We start from the raw sequence: 16159 nt of genomic DNA on the forward strand, positions 1-16159 counted from the left end.
TAGTCTCGTCTCTCTCAATTACTTTAGATTAGAAATGTCATTTGTATTTATTGTAGGTCTGTTTTTTATCTGCACTGTGTGTATTGATTTGTTTTGCACTTGTGTTCTGTGTTGCACCCTGGTCCTGGAGGAATGTTGTTTCAGAGACAGGACGAGATCAGCAGGGGGTGCAAGAGCCCTGCCGCCCGAGAACCAGGCTCCTTGTTTCAAGCACAAACTTCACAGGCACCTACTTAGCAGAATTTTTATTTTTATTTATTTTGAAATTTGGGGCTTCTGTTTGCTGTTTTAAATCTTGTTCCATGCTGGAGGCAGGTGTTTCATCACAAACTTGCTGACGTCCTCATCCACATGAAGAAAGTCCCTCCAGTTGAGTCCAGCTTCATTCCACAGATCTCTGGCTTTTTTGTAGCTCTGCAAAAATGGTTATATGTATTTGTAAAACTTTAAAGCATAAATAATGTTCATTAATGTTCATTATGGCTGAATACTGTTTATTATGGGTGATTAAGTGTAGATTGCACCACTTACTGTTTTTTGACAAAGCCGGTTGAGGATCTGAACCAGAAGGGCAGCAGCTTTTCCTATAAGCAGCAGCGGCTTAGCAACCTCTCTACAGAAACAACATAATAACATCAGATAAACAGCAAATGAAGCAGTAATATTATGTAATACCTTGATCGTTTTTTCATTTCATTTTCAACAACCCCTCCATACGGCCAGGATCGTGGCAGGTCCGGTTCCACTTGGAAACACCGGATCACATACGACATCAGAGAGTAGCTGACCCTTAAAGAGAGCATTAACTACCATATTTTTAATACATGACAACAGTCCTACATATACATTAGTGGAGACAGAAACAGCATTTATCTCACCCAATTATAAGAATCCAGGCCGGGGTCCCAACGAAGACAAAAACAAGAATGAAGTTAAAGTGTACTATACCTGTTAGGGTACCTGCGGCGTCTGGTGAACGCACCACCAGCTCCCAGCGTCGCAGGTGTTACAGAGCACAGAACAGCAAAGCTTTAAATAGGAGGCTGCCTAATTAGTGCAACGACCTGCAGCTGCACTCGCGCTATTTAAGTGAGCCTCGCATAGCTGTAGGCGTCGCACCTTCTCTCTTGTTTTCACACGCAATGGCTGTGCAGTCGCACCCCTTTTTTCAGGGTCAGTTCGGTATCCCCGGGCATTACTAGAATGGTCGGGTGTGTATGTTGAAAGACAGAGGTAAATAGGGTTTTCTTTTCCAGGTAGGGAAAGATCGGTGCGACCCCGCGCAGTCCTCGCGCTGCTGTTCTGTTCCTCGCCTTTTTGCCAGATCTCCTCTGTATCCGTTAGCTGGTGGCTAACGTTAGCCTAGCCGCCGGTACAGCGAAAGAGATCTTATCCGCTAAAGTAGGCGGGCCCTTCAGTGCCAGCTTAGCCTAGTGGGCTAAGCGTTTGTTTATGACGCTGTCAGCGTCGGTTCGGATCCGCGCAGTAACCTTTTTGTGTTCTCTATTTTTTCCCCCTTAGCAGATCGGTTTCCTCCCAGCTCAGCGGTGCGAAGCTGGTGACAGCGCTGGTCCGAGAAACTCCGAAACTCTTGCCGGTTTCGGTTTTGGTTTCTCTTCTCCGCGTTTTGGGACCGTTTGTTCTCGGCGCCTTTTAAGCGCGAGACTTCCCCCTTTTTCTCCAGCTAGTAGATAGCTCTGTGAGTACACGAACGCCTCGCACGCCGGCGATCCGGGTTCGTGACTCGCGGTATTGTGTTTATTTATATATTTTTCATTTTTGTCTTTTTCAGTTGCCTGCGGCGCCTGCGGCTTCAATCGGGGTTCTCCCGATTTGTTTTTTGTTATCCTTTTCCAATTTTGTGTTTTATAAAATATATATTGTTTATAACAAATAAATATATATATTTCTCTGCATTCTTGGGTCCTCCGCTTCTCCCTATAACAGTAAGGTGCGACCAATCATGGACCCAGCAGAGATCCCCCCTGTATCTGACGTCCTACGTCACCAGGGGATAACGTTAGGGAGACACGAGCTGGCTCTCAATGAGCTGGCTCAGCGTTTGTCTGAGATCGCCCAGCTGCTGCCTACGCTGGGCGCCAGTTCAAACAGCCAGACCCAGGCCCCTGTTCATTCTGGGGCATCAGCCGGGGTAGAGACCCCCATCCCACCCCCTGAACGTTTTTCAGGGGAGGCAAAGAAATGCCGGGGTTTCCTCCTGCAATGTTCCCTGACATTCGAATTGCAACCCTCTAGATTTCCATCTGAGCGCTCCAAAGTTGCGTTCATAATCTCACTACTCACAGGTAAAGCCCTAGAGTGGGCCACTGCCCTCTGGGAGCAGAGTGCACCCGAGTGTTCTTCAGAGCGCGCCTTCACGGAGGCTCTTAAGGACACTTTTTTCCACCCTACGGGTGGAAGAGAGGCGGGCCCTCGGTTACTCGAGCTGTCCCAAGAGGGGCGCTCGGTAGCTGACTTTGTAATAGAGTTTCGCACTCTAGCGGCTGAATGTGGGTGGGATGAGGGCGCATTAATTGCGATTTTCCATCGCGGGCTGGGGGAAAAAATTAAGGACGAGTTGGCCACTCGTGAGCTCCCCACTTCGCTTAAGGCCTTTTACCTCCTTGCAACCACCATTGACACCAGGCTCCGACAGCGGGCTCGGGAGCGAGGGTTGCATCCACCCTTTGGTCGGTTCCAGGGCGCACCCCGACCGCCGTTGCGGGACCAGGACCCTGAACCCATGCAATTGGGATCAGCTAGGGCGGCCACACCACCATCTCCCGACTCCGCCCTGAGGGCCCGTGCTCGGTTAAACGAGTAGGTGTTAGGAAAATTAAAATTGGACACCCCACCTGTTAGCAAAGTAAAACAGTGAGTTACAATTGAGTTGGTGCAAGGTCGATGTGAAGGGAGTAAAACAGATAATTGCTAGCACTCAGATACATAGAAGAACTCCCTAATAATGTCCTGTACCGATAAGGCCGGATTCGGTGCCTCGGACAAGGTCAATGACGACAATAAAGTAACATCTGAAAGAATTAATTAGGACTGGTTTGAACAGACCATGAGAACAAAGAACTCGATTTATAGAGAAGGTGTGGGCAAAGTTATAAAAGCACGTTGAACTCTGCGCACGGGGTCTGTCTCTCTCTGACTTGCATTGATTGTTCTCTGAAAGCAGAAGTGCAGATACCAGCTGGTGAGGCCTGAGGAGAACCAAACCTTTTCTAAATAAACTTTGTTAGACTTGAGAACTTGGCTAATTGATCATTTGTCACCCAGAACTCGATTTATCGATCAATTGGTAGCAGAGGATGGTTCTGGGCTTTGATAAATGATCAATAAATGATCAATTTTTTGTGATTTTAGTTAGTTTTACATTTTGGAGGACTTGGAATATTTTTGACTGGAGCCAACTGAGCGGACAAATTTCCTGCACTCCCTGTGCGCGCACTAAAAGGTAAGGGCACTTTAGCTCTTTTATTTAGCTGAAACTTGTATTTAGGGGGAGTGTGGTGAATTAATTTGCTCAGTGTAAGTGCTGGTAAATTCAGTGTAATTAAGGTAATAAAGAGTTTGGTTATTCTTTGGTTCTCATTCTGTCATTCTTTGTTTCTGCGAATCTCACTTAGTATAAGTTGGCCAACGACAGAGAGTATAATTGTGTGAAGTAATTAGGATAAAGGAGACTCTCTGATAAAGCTAAGGGAGCTTTTAGAGTTCTTTGTCTATCTATATGTCTATGTGAATTGGATTCTGGACAGTTGAAATAAGACTGTATTGGTTTATGTGTTTAGTTTGTGAATTGGAGCAAGCGTGGACAGGTATTTCTGAGGTTGCGTAATCCCTGGCACCTTGTCTGTGGACAGGTGTTTCTGAGGTGGTGTAAATCCTGGTACCTTGTGGACAGGTATTGCTGAGGTTGAGTAATTCCTGGCGCCTTGATGTTTCTGGGGTGGTGTGATTCACGTAATACCTGGCATCTTGGTGTTTCTGAGGTGGTGTAAATCCTGGTACCTTGTTCATTTTGTGCCACGCTTGAGGCCACGTGTAAAAGTGCTAAGGGAGCCATTACCGTGCAATTGTGGAACTCCTTACCACGTAGTTTTGAGTCAATTCCAAATTAATTTTCAGTGAGATTCTGGCGCATTATTTCCCTTACTAACTGTGCATGTTTTGTTGTTTTGTCCTGAGTCTACTAACTCTTGCTGGGTATATTTGTTCTGCTTGTCTAAACGTGTCAATAGAGTAGTTGTGTTTGTGTGTAAAATGACTGCTGCTACTGCCGGTGAGTTGAAGAAGTTGGTTATGTTGAGGATTTTAGACACAACTACCTCAAAAGACAGAAAGGATGTGGAGCAATGTTTGGCAGAGTGGTTTGTGAAACACACCAAGGTGGGCCTGTACCCAAGTGATTTTGAACCAGTACCTGACAAATTAGAGCGTCAAAAAATTGTCATCGTAGCGAGGAAAAATCTGGCTGACGCCCAACAGCGAGTTGGACAAGTTACTGCCGTCAAAAAACTCTTGGCGAAAAAGGAAGTTGATAAATTGGTAGATAAACTTGCTTTTACAAAACGTGTGTTACAATACATGACCGGTGTGTGTGAGGAGAAGGGAGGGGTGGAGAAAGGGGTGCTGCCCACTGCTGCACTCACCGGACAGCCCACCACAGAACACACCCCGACTACGTCATTATGTGACGAAAAGGGAGGGGTTGAGCATCTGACTACTCAGCCCACAGCTGAGCAGATCGTGGTTACGTCATTCCCCCACCTTACTCTCCCCGTCACACACAGACACAGGAAGTCACCACTTCCTCTAACACACAGACACAGACTCACAGAGCAGCGCCGTCTGCTCCGGTTTGCCCTGACTTGACTACATTACAGATGCCGACTATGGTTGACAATACACAAGTGCTTACTGCTGCAGATGAGGAAAGTGTTTCCCAAATGACAAATGTGGCTTTGAAAATAACTCAAGGTTGGCTTGAAGGTGTTTGCCCTTTACAGGAGGAAGTTAATAAAGACCTTGTTTCAGCAGTAAGACAGTTAAAGGAGGAAATGGAGGGACTGCGTGTTGAGAATCGAGAAAGGGTGAGACAGGCAGAGGAGGAGTTGGTGAAATATGTCTTTGAAAATAGGGAAGCTGGAAAAGACAGTGAGCAGATAAATAAACCTAGAACTAGTGGTTCCAGCAAAGTTAAACGAGGTGAGTGTCAGAGCTTAAGCCCAGAAAGGAGCCCAACCCATGCTTGTAGAGGTAATGATTGTTGTGGTACCCCCTGTGTTGAGATAGGGCCTCTGGAGGAAAGCAGACACCCTGCAGGTAATGAAGGGACAGAAAGGGACTCTATTGTCATAACAGGTTATGACTTAGACTGTCAAAGGTACGATGAGGAAGCTCAGATGAATAAGGAAAAGAAGGCGTTACAGGAGTCAATAGCAAAGCGTAAACACGACATCAGACAGATTGAGAGCGAACTAGCCTCTCTGTCAGCGACACCACAAGCATCTCCCAGCACACACACAGGGACAATAGTCACTAGATCACAGACCTATAAGCTTAGAGAACAATCACATGAAGGTGATTTGTCTGAACACACAGAGGACACTGAGTTACACAGAGTTTTTCCCTTAAGAACTAGACTAGGGACACGGGAATATGAGCCATGGTCTCATAGAGATTTACAGTCACTGGTGGATTCGTTGCCGCCATTAGCTAAAGGTGCCAGTAATTGGATTAGCACTTTAGAATCGTTGACTGCAGGTGAAGTTTTGGCTGTGGGGGACATGAGAGCATTAATGGGAAGGATTGGGAATAGTGAAAACTGGCAGGATTTAGAGAGGGCTGTGGGAATGCAAAATATGGCAAATTCTGACCGATTTAATCCTGTTAGAAATGTAGTATGGACAAGGTTGCGGACCCAACACCCCACTGTTGTGAACTTTCAAGCCCTTACAGGTGTCACCAGGAATTCAGGGGAGGAGCCAGTTGAATTCATCCAACGCATGAAGGACCTGTGGAAGAGGAACACAGGTGGTAGGCCAGATGTTAACGTGGCCACTGAAACACTTTTCAGACAAGCTGTACTTGCTTCATTACCGTTATCAGTGCAAAATAAATTAGATGATGTAGTGGGACTTAATCAATTGGATGAGGGCCCGTGGTCTTCTCATGTCATCCACTACATGGTCAAACATGATAAAAAGTTAGCTGAAGCAGAAAACCAGGATAAAATGACACTTGCTAAAATACATAAGGACAAATTGGAGGCCAATAAGGTTAAAAAGCAATTGGTGGAGGTGGTGGACACTCAGTCCCTACAGGCAGTAGCCACACCCAGTATGGTGCCAGTACAAAATGCAACTGTGTTACCACAGCCCATACCATCTGCCCAAATAATGGTACCAATTCAGGGGGTACCTGCCCCGCCTACATATTACCAAAATGTGCAAAACTACCCTAACAGGGGCAGAGGTTTTGGTAGACGAGGTCCAAGAGGGTCTGAAAGAAATTTCAGAACATCTTGGGACCACAGACACACCCAAAGGGGTTGCTTTAATTGTGGGGCCCTAGAACACTGGTGGAGAAATTGCCCACACCCAGCCCAATCACAGCACACTCAATTGGCACCTGTTCCTGCGCCACAGACATCATACTATGCACCCCCAGCCGCAAACACTTTACCAGCAGTCCCAGTTCAGGCCAGACTACCAGCAGGGTATCGGCCTATGAATCAGAATTACTACAGTAACCAATGATGCTGCCCAGTTTCCAGTTCCTCTCCTGGTTGCACCAATGAACCAATGTTGACTTTATTAGTTGCAGGAGAGCAAGTTGACTTCCTGGTTGACACTGGAGCCACAACTTCTGTGTTAACCAATCCAAGTTGGGGAAGTCAGTTATCTGGCAGGACTGCCAGCACTACTGGATTCTCGGGAGTACCCATGGTGCAACCATTTACGACCCCTTTGCCGGTGAGGATAGGAACTGAGACTGTGTATCATTCTTTTTTACATTCCCAAAATTGTCCTGTTAATTTGTTAGGGAGGGATTTGCTTTGTCTTGTTTCATGTACCATTTTCTGTGATAGGGATGGCAAACTGACTGTCTATTCAAGTGATGACTCAGACACATTTTGTAGAATTTTAGTGACTTCTTCTGTTCCAGACACAATACCCAACATGTGTGACATCTACTGGGCAAAATTGGATGCACCAGTTGCAACGTCTGATCACAGCAACATTCTGTACTTCTTTGCGCTATGGAAACCTTGGCTCACTGCCCATACGCCTATGGTACCTCCAAAAGATCCTCCACACTGCACTATGCATTACACAAGAGAACCTGATGACCAGTATGAACATGACTGGTACAGTCTTGCGGAGGGTCAACAAACCTCTGTACACACTGACTATCTGATCTTGGGACCTGAGGGTGTCGCTGCCCATGTGCAGCTGTCCTCCGACCAGTCTTTGCTTTGGCATTTTGATCCTGACTCCTGCGCACCACATGTCTCACTGCTACTGGCTGCTGGAAAGGAGGCCAGAGCACTGGGGCCTATGATGCGTTTAGCCATGTCACAGGACTACCAGGACACTGAAGTTCCTGGTTTGTTAGTCTCGCACTGTGGCCGCTTTTGGAAAATTCTTTGTGACTGTTCTGACCTGGCTACTTTTGAACACCAACAACTAACTAGATTTCATGGCAGAGAACTGTCAGACCACTGTGACACAGTAACACATTTAGCTGAGGTTCCAGCTCAGTTATGGACAGTCAGTAAGGTGGATGTTGGATGTGTGTCACACCATCTGGCCCCAATCACACTAAAATCTAATGTGCAAGTGGTTGACAAACCACAATATCCTCTGAAGCCTGAAGCACAGGCTGGCATTCACAGCACCATTCAGGACTTATTGAATGTAGGAGTCCTTGAGCCCACAACCTCTGATTGGAACACGCCCATTTTGCCTGTTAAGAAACCAGGACGACAGGAGTACCGAATGGTGCATGACCTCAGACTGATTAATCACGTCACAGTCACTGAAAACATTCCTGTTCCTGATCCTTACAGATCCTTACAAAACCTGACACCTGACCATTGTGTCTTCACAGTTATTGACTTGGCTAATGCTTTTTTCAGCATTCCTATTTCTGATGACGTCAAGCCAATTTTTGCTTTCACTTACTTGAATCAAAAGTACACGTACACCAGACTTCCCCAGGGTTACAAAGACAGTCCTGGTATCTTTAATCAGTGTTTGCTTACTGACCTTTCTGTTCTGATTGACTCACAGATCTTACACAAGGACACAGTCTTGATCCAGTACGTGGATGACCTTTTGATTGCCTGCACTTCAGACACTGTCTGCTTGCGTGACACAGTCTCTACCTTGACTCATTTAGCCAATTTAGGTTATAAGGTGAACAAGACCAAACTTCAGGTTTGCAGACCTGTTGTTACCTTCTTGGGACGAGTGGTTTCTGTCAAAGGACATTCCATGACAGCAGACACTAGAAACACCATCTTGCATCATCCTCAGCCGACCACAGTGAGTCACCTTCTGTCCTTTCTTGGTCTGACGGGCTACTCAAGGAATTATATTCCTAACTATTCTGGTATTGTTGACCCATTGAGAGCTGAAGTTACCAGACTAGGCCAGAAAAATTTGTCTGCGAAAATTACCTGGACACCTGAACTACATGCTGCGTTCATTGCCCTAAAACAACAATTGTCACTGGCCAGTGAGCTTCAAACGCCAGACTACTCTAAATCATTTTACTTGGATGTTTCTGAAAGAGAATGCATTGTGAATGCAGTTCTATTTCAGAAAAGGGGGAGTGAGAGAGTGGTACTTTTGTATCACAGCTCAAAATTGGACCCAGTAGTCTGTGGACAACCAGGTTGTACAAGGTACCTGGCAGCATTGGCAACTGCCATTACAAAAACTGCTCACTTGGTGATGTGCCACCCCCTGACGGTCAACACGACACATGGAGTAGTTGCTTTTTTGACGTCAGCGGCCTTCACCCTGTCTAGAACGAGAAAAGACAGGATTGACAGCATTTTGACTCAGCCACACATCACTTTCACTTCAGGAGGAATTGTGAACATGACTGAAGGACTGACACAGGACCAACACTCAGAACCTCATTGCTGTGAGGCAATTACCCAGAAACTTCTGAAAAGTAGGGAAGACCTCAGAGACGAGCCCCTAGAACAGCCTGACTTAACACTTTTTTGTGATGGGTGTTGTTACAAAGCAGAGAAAGGACTGATTGCTTCTTTTGCAGTAGTCTTGCACACACCAGATAAGTTCGTTGTGGTGGACTCAGGAATAGTCCCACAACCAGCTTCAGCTCAATTAGCAGAAATAACAGCATTGACCAAGGCTTTGGATTTTGCTGTAGGACAAACAGTTAACATCTATACTGATTCCGCCTATGCCCACTCAGCTGTCCATGTTGATGGACCACAATGGCTGAGGAGAGGTTTGGTGACAGCACAAGGCACCCCTATCAAACACAGCACACAAATTCACAACTTGATGGAAAGCTTAAAACTCCCAGCACAAGTAGCCATCGTAAAGTGTAAAGGCCACTCTAAGGAAGGTGATCTGATAGCTCAGGGAAATGATGCAGCAGATCAGGCAGCCAAGACAGTAGGAGGGTACAAACTAACTCAATGTGTTGTGCTAGGGACAGAACAGGAGCCAGAACTAACAGAGGAAAGCTTGAAAGAGATTCAAGGGAAAGCTAGCCCCTATGAAAAATCAGTATGGATAGAGAAAGGAGCAAAAGAGAGTGAAGGGATTTGGAGAAATCCAGAAGGGAAACCAGTAGCCACTTTGGGACTTCTAGGACTGCTAATGAGAGAAGCACATGGACCCACACACACAGGCATACCAGTAATGACTGACGTAATTGGGTCTAAATGGTGGCACCCTTACCTTAGAGACATGATCAAACAACATGTGAGTGAATGCAGTGTGTGCCAGTCTTTCAATCCAAAGCCAGGTTACAAGATTGACATAGGGAAATTCCCAACACCTGAAGGACCATTCAAAGAGGTTTGTATTGATTACACTGATATGGGTCCTGACCAACGCGTGAGTGGGTACAGGTACATCTTGGTGATGGTGGATCGATTTTCCAGGTGGGTGGAAGCCATTCCTGCCAAAAAGGAAGATGCCAAAACAGTGGTTAAATGGCTAAAAAATGAACTGATTCCCAGGTTTGGTGTGCCCAAAGTAATCAGGTCTGACAATGGGACACATTTTAATAACAAAATATTGGCTGAAGTTGAATTGGCCCTGGGAATCACGCACAAATTTGGCTCTGTTTACCACCCGCAATCTCAAGGGTTGGTGGAAAGAGCCAACCATACTATAAAGGTCAAATTGGCAAAAGCATGCCATAACTCAAAACTATCCTGGGTGGAAGCACTTCCATTGGTGCTTATGTCAATGAGATCCTCACCAAAGGGGGACAGCCATTTGTCTCCTCACCAAATTTTGACCGGGAGACCCATGCCTGGTCCATTTAGGGACAGGACAATTGGCAAAGCGTTAGATTTAATGGAGGAAGAACTGGATGGGTATATGAATGCTTTAACAAAGCTTATTTCCAGGATTGACCAACAGGTGACTAAAGAACAAGGAGAAGAGGACACCAGGACTCCGGCACCAGTGGTCGGAGAGTGGGTAAGAACCAAGGTCCACAAGAGGAAGTGGAATGAGCCAAGGTGGACAGGTCCATGGAAAGTGGAAGAAGTGACATCACATGCAGTGAAAGTACAGGGTAAGAATCACAAACACTGGCACCACATCACCCACTGTGTTCCAGCAGAACCGCCATCCAGAACTACTGAGGAGGTCCAAACACAACTGAAGAACTTGCCAGTGTGGTGGGAAGTGCCTCCCCTTCCAGAGCAAACCTCTGACTGGTGGCAAGAAATAGGGGGAGACGTGGTTACAGAAGGAGGTGAGTATATTGCTCATTGTGTAGGTGCAGACCTGACTCTTGGAGCTGGAGTGGCAAAGCAGATAAGAAGCCAACTAGGAGTGGAAGGTCTGAATCCTGTTCAGGTTGGTAAGTGTGCAGTACACACAGGAAAGGGGGTGACTGTGTTTAATCTGGTAACCAAGAGGTGGTCTACTGACAAGCCTAAGCTTAGAGATTTTATCTCAGCAGTAGAAAATTTGACGGAGCTGCTGCTGGCACTTAATGTGCCCACTCTGGGGATTCCAAAATTAGGGTGTGGACTGGATCAGTTGGAGTGGAAAGTAGTGAAACCAATTCTCAAATCTTATTTGAGCCAAACAAAGACCCAAGTTACAGTTTTCCATTAAAGCTAGTTCAAGTACTTTCAGTAAAATGCCGTTTAACCCACCTACAGATCCGGTTGGACAAGCCATGAGAAGGTTGGGCTGTAGAACTTGGTGTATTACCACGACTGTAATGATGATGCTATCCATAACATTTGTGGTTTTTGTATTGATTCTCTGTGAAAAGGGGGAAGAAATAAGGAAGAAACAGTTTGATGATGGGTGGTTAGAGGTTATTGAAGGAGAGGACAAGGAAGGGAAAGACAGGATTCAGAATTTTACTAATGTAAACGACACACAGACAGGGCTAAAAAGACAGAAAAGGGCAGTTGCAGCACCTTTTCAGCCTGGTGTAACAGTAGAGATAAATTACAATGAGTCAACCACGATCCTGTTTGACATACGTACAGTTATGGGAAAAGACAGGAAAAATCTGAACTGGAGAGGGCATGATGTGTATGGATGTGATAGTTGGACTCCTAAGTATGCGCTCAGGTGGGGCACGTCAGAAATATATTGTGACTCTTGGAACTCTGTATTCACTCACACTAACCCGCGCTATAAAAATCAATATCAGCCTAGTTATCTTCTGTCGAAAGCCGTCTGCATGTGGAGAAAAGGTAAGAGTAGAGTGTTTCCATACTTTAACATGACACTAAGGGGGGATCAAGCCTTGTTGTCTGTTCCGGTATTAGCTGATTATGGGTGGAAAAACACAGATCTATTTTGTATCACAGTGGGTGCTGACATATCAGGTAGTGATCCATTAGGGAGACTATGTCTGAAACCTAGGACTACAAGCAAAACTGACAATTTAGGTGAACCAGCCCCGATTGTTTCTGATGGAGGACAGGCAGTGACGATACTTCAGACCCAGAACATGACATGGAGAGACCAGCTGGCTGTCGAAACAGGATTCACCGACAAAAACTTGTGGCTGGAATGGGTAAGATACACATCAGAAGGTTTGGGGGTTAACAATTGTTTTGTTTGTGCTGCAGCTAATCCTAAATTAGCTACACATCCCATGTCAGGAGAAAACTTAACATGTTTGGTAACGTTATTTAGTACACCTATGACTATAGAAAACACTACAGTCTGCCAAGAATTGGAAAAAGGGTTTTCTATTTCTAACCAACCATTACCTGCGAACATTGTAGCATACAAGGGTAATTATACATGTTTCCACTCCACTGTATCTGGGCAAATTGATAGAGGGCAGTTCCCCGAAGGGTGGTGCAGCAAGACTGAAAACATCAGTCTCAAAAATACTACCTTTTACAATCAAATGACAAACAGAGCTGATTTGCTGTGGCTATGTGGTGATTTGAAAGTAAGAAGGAGACTGTCCGGTGTGTGGACAGGAGAATGTGCTCTTGTTTCTTTAATAATGCCTTTCAGGATCTTCAGACATGACGGAGTGAAGGATCCAGCTGGTGTTATGAGAAGTCACAGGCAGACCAGAGAAGTGAAACCTGGAGGATCATTTGATAAAACTGTATGGATAGATGGGATCGGCGTTCCCAGAGGAGTTCCTGATGAGTTCAAAGCCAGAGATCAAGTCGCATCTGGTTTTGAAAGCATCTTGTTCTGGTGGTCAACTATTAATAAAAATGTGGATTGGATTAACTATCTCTATTACAACCAGCAACGATTCGTGAACTTTACTGTTCAGGCAGTAGAGGGACTTAGGGACCAATTGGATAAAACCTCACTGATGACTATCCAGAATAGAATGGCCCTAGACATGTTATTGGCAGATAAAGGAGGTGTCTGTCACATGGTTGGAGCAACCTGTTGTACTTTCATCCCCAACAATACAGCCCCAGATGGTACTGTCTCTAGAGCCCTTGAAGGTTTGAAAGCCTTGTCCAAAGAATGGAAGGAAAATTCAGGTATAGACAATCCCTTTACTAAATGGCTGGAAAAAATGTTTGGGTCTTGGAAAGGTCTGATCATGCAATTAGCCATGGCTGTGTGTGTAAGTTTGGCTATGGTGGTCGTGTGTGGGTGTTGCTGCGTGCCTTGCATCAGAGCTCTGATAGTAAAATTTATCAACACTGTGATCCAAAAGGGGGCCTCTCCTGTTACAACAGGTGAGACAGTACTGTTCATGTCGACAGGGCTTAACCCTGACGCTCATGAGGATCTGGGTGGTCAAAATGAGGATGAGTATGTTGATTTCTTTGCTTTGGGAAGTGTGTGATTTATTCACAGGAACACCTTGGAGTTGGACAACATCCAGAGGATACGAAGCAAGAATAGAAGATTGTCTTCTGAATTTACTATGTCTTTTTTACTTAGCTTGCATTACAACAATACACAAATATTTAGAGGAACACTTGATAGCAAATGAATAAGGTAATGGGTAAATACAACACACATAGGTACATTTGCTTTTAGCACAGGTTACAAATATATCTTAGTATACAGTAGGTTCTGTATGTTTGATGATGGTTCAGGGAGAAAAGTTGGTCTGGGGAATGTGATAGCTTGAAGCAGTTTCTGGGAAGATTGCCAGAACACCTGCTTTGTCTCACCTTGCCAACAGGGAGACTGTGCCCTTGGGAAAGGCACAACGTAAGGAGTGATCTAAGGGGGAGGTCACTGATAAATGAGGCTGTCGTTTCTCATACTGAACCAGACACCCTGTTAATAAAAAGATATCATCATAAAAAACATGGAACACCTTTTTGTATTTCATTTTATTTTTGTGTGGTTATGTATAATCAATTTGATGGCATCACAATGACATAATGGGAATTTAGCGTATTTTAGTTTAATTACATATGATTATCACATATAGGTGCTTCCCGTCTCTAAAGGACGTTAAACTCTGCTCTATCAGGTATCTGAGGGTCCACGCATGCTTTTAATTGTGTAAGTTTGAGATCTGACTTCTGCTATTGGAGAAGAATGCAATGTTTTGCATTCTAAGGGGGATTGTTAGGAAAATTAAAATTGGACACCCCACCTGTTAGCAAAGTAAAACAGTGAGTTACAATTGAGTTGGTGCAAGGTCGATGTGAAGGGAGTAAAACAGATAATTGCTAGCACTCAGATACATAGAAGAACTCCCTAATAATGTCCTGTACCGATAAGGCCGGATTCGGTGCCTCGGACAAGGTCAATGACGACAATAAAGTAACATCTGAAAGAATTAATTAGGACTGGTTTGAACAGACCATGAGAACAAAGAACTCGATTTATAGAGAAGGTGTGGGCAAAGTTATAAAAGCACGTTGAACTCTGCGCACGGGGTCTGTCTCTCTCTGACTTGCATTGATTGTTCTCTGAAAGCAGAAGTGCAGATACCAGCTGGTGAGGCCTGAGGAGAACCAAACCTTTTCTAAATAAACTTTGTTAGACTTGAGAACTTGGCTAATTGATCATTTGTCACCCAGAACTCGATTTATCGATCATAGGCCACTCTCAAGGCAGGGAGTCGAGGGTGAGCCGATCCAACATCCCTGATCATGGTTTGTTTCTTACCGTGTCATTGCATTGGGGTTCGGGGAACGTGGAGCTCAAGGTTTGTATTGATTCGGGCGCGGTCGAAAGTTTCATCGATCGCTGCCTGGTGCGCAGGTTGGGGATTGAGCTCCGACCGCTACGAGTACCCATCACGGTTCACGCTGTGGACGACCGAGCGGTGGCCGGTAGTCCCATCACCCACCAGACGCCTCCTCTTACAATGCGTCTGGGGAACCACGAGGAGCGGATCACCTTCTTGGTGACTCAGGTCCCTCAGCTCCAGGTGGTTCTAGGGCACTCGTGGCTTAGGAGGCACAATCCCCAAATTGACTGGGTAACTGGGTCAATCTTTGCCTGGGGAACGCGGTGCCAGGATGCATGCTTGTTGCCAGCTAGCCTCTCGCCGGCATCGCCATCGCCTGACGCGATAGCCCCTGATCTGGCCCGGGTACCACCTGTTTACCATGATCTTCATGAGGTTTTTAGCAAGTCCCGGGCGCGGGACTTGCCCCCCCACAGACCCTTTGATTGTGCTATAAATCTGCTCCCCGGTACATCTCCTCCTAGGGGGCGTCTTTTCTCCCTGTCGGGACCCGAGAAGACCGCCATGGAGGAGTACGTTAGGGAAGCGCTCCAACAGGGCTTCATTCGTCCTTCGTCCTCCCCAGCTGGGGCTGGGTTCTTCTTTGTTGGGAAGAAGGACGGGACCTTGCGCCCTTGCATTGACTATCGGGGTCTGAACGCCATAACAATCAAGGATCGGTATCCGCTGCCGCTGATGGCCACGGCTTTCGAAGCCCTTCAGCGAGCTTCCATTTTTTCGAAGCTTGATTTACGCAGCGCGTATAACCTGATTCGGATCAGGCGAGGGGATGAGTGGAAGACTGCGTTCATTACGCCCACGGGACACTATGAATATCTAGTGATGCCCTTTGGGTTAATGAATGCCCCTGCAGTCTTCCAACGCTTCATCAATGAGGCTCTGCGAGAGGCCCTTGATAGATACGTCTACGTTTATCTAGACGATATCCTAATTTTTAGCCGGTCCATCGAGGAACACGTGAGGCACGTCCGCCGGATTCTCCAGCTTCTGCTCGACCACCATTTGTTTGTCAAGCTGGAGAAGTCCGTTTTCCATGCCCCAACTATTTCATTTTTGGGGTTTATTGTTTCTCAGGGCGCCCTCCGAATGGATCCGGCTAAAATCAAATCAGTGGAGGATTGGCCAACTCCCTGTTCCGTACGCCAGGTGCAAAGGTTTTTGGGCTTTGCAAACTTTTTCAGGCGTTTCGTACGGAACTTTAGTACGGTCGCCGCTCCTTTAACGGTCCTTACTGGGAAGGGTCCGT

General features: G+C 45.9%; 1 long non-coding RNA gene across 1 annotated transcript; it reads right to left on the bottom strand.

Moving 5' to 3' along the window:
• Positions 1-233: 233 nt before the first annotated feature.
• LOC134320590 (uncharacterized) lies at positions 234-2401 on the bottom strand. Its single transcript, XR_010013712.1, has 2 exons — positions 532-2401; positions 234-414 (listed from the first exon to the last, which is right to left on the bottom strand). It is a non-coding gene; the product is annotated as an uncharacterized LOC134320590 (long non-coding RNA).
• Positions 2402-16159: the final 13758 nt, after the last annotated feature.

Source organism: Trichomycterus rosablanca, chromosome 9 (genome assembly GCF_030014385.1).
Source record: "Trichomycterus rosablanca isolate fTriRos1 chromosome 9, fTriRos1.hap1, whole genome shotgun sequence".
Classification (NCBI taxonomy): Eukaryota; Metazoa; Chordata; class Actinopteri; order Siluriformes; family Trichomycteridae; genus Trichomycterus; species Trichomycterus rosablanca.